The sequence below is a fragment of the Seriola lalandi genome, unplaced genomic scaffold (genome assembly GCF_002814215.2).
Source record: "Seriola lalandi dorsalis isolate HSWRI2012SDOR001 ecotype SW California unplaced genomic scaffold, Sedor1 jcf7180002054962, whole genome shotgun sequence".
NCBI lineage: Eukaryota > Metazoa > Chordata > Actinopteri > Carangiformes > Carangidae > Seriola > Seriola lalandi.
Window position 1 is genome coordinate 1,363,823 of NW_019525513.1, and position 843 is coordinate 1,364,665.

At 41.5% G+C, this 843-nt stretch overlaps 1 long non-coding RNA gene across 3 annotated transcripts in view; it reads right to left on the reverse strand.

The window, feature by feature from the left end:
- LOC111645988 (uncharacterized) overlaps nucleotides 1-843 on the reverse strand; it is a 4,149-nt gene that overhangs the window by 1,902 nt on the left and 1,404 nt on the right. For 2 of the 3 annotated variants that reach the window (XR_015436393.1, XR_015436392.1), the window contains exons 2-4: nucleotides 733-795; nucleotides 431-496; nucleotides 156-253 (exon numbers count right to left, since the gene is read on the reverse strand). This is a non-coding gene — a long non-coding RNA (uncharacterized LOC111645988). Of the gene's footprint in view, nucleotides 1-155; nucleotides 254-430; nucleotides 506-732; nucleotides 796-843 lie in introns of all 3 variants that reach the window. The other variant, XR_015436394.1, reaches the window with a different exon arrangement.

Sequence of the window (843 nt, forward strand, 5' to 3'; positions counted from 1 at the left end):
CTTGTTACATCCACTGTCAATGTTCAATACAATGATTCCTCTTCCGTTATCTCACAGACACATAAAGATCACACCACAAACATGCTCACATCTTTGGTTCCCTCACACGCTTCATACTACATGATGCACGTGTAAGTGTGTGACACGGTTCTCACCAAATAGTCCTTCGAGGTAAGACATCTCCAATTGGACCCTCTGTATTCATACATCAAAACTTCTCTTCCCCCATCTCACAGTTGATGAGCAGCTGGACCTACCACACCACAACAAAACAAACAAACAAACATCAGCAAACCAACGGTGCCACTACATACACTGAACTGGACATTTCACAGTGTGCACCTTTACTGCCTCTCATCCATGTCACTTCTACTGCTAGACAGCTCAAATACAGCACACACAAGTCAAAGATACATACATACATACGTACGTTTCACACAAGCCAAGGACTGTAGACTTTGGTTGTTGATCTCAAATACTCATGCTTCTTCTTCTTCTTCTTCTTCTAGCAGTAAAAACAAACAAGACAGGGGCTATGTTGTTACATCACCTACTGCAGAGTAAAAAACTATTTCCACTCAGTTCAAAAGAACCAATGGACCATAAACACATCTCAGTGTGAGCTGACACAGTAAGGACATCGAGTGTAAGATGGTGAATAAACTAAGAGCTACAGAGTTCATGTAACACATGAAGTTGTACATGCAATATACTGAATGACTTCTATCTCACCTGACATCAGGTAACACTTAACTGGGCGGCTCCGGTATCAGCACCACCATCTTACAAGGACTCCTGTAGAAGAAACAAGACAAAACCAACAGGCCTTGTTCAAAAAAAAAA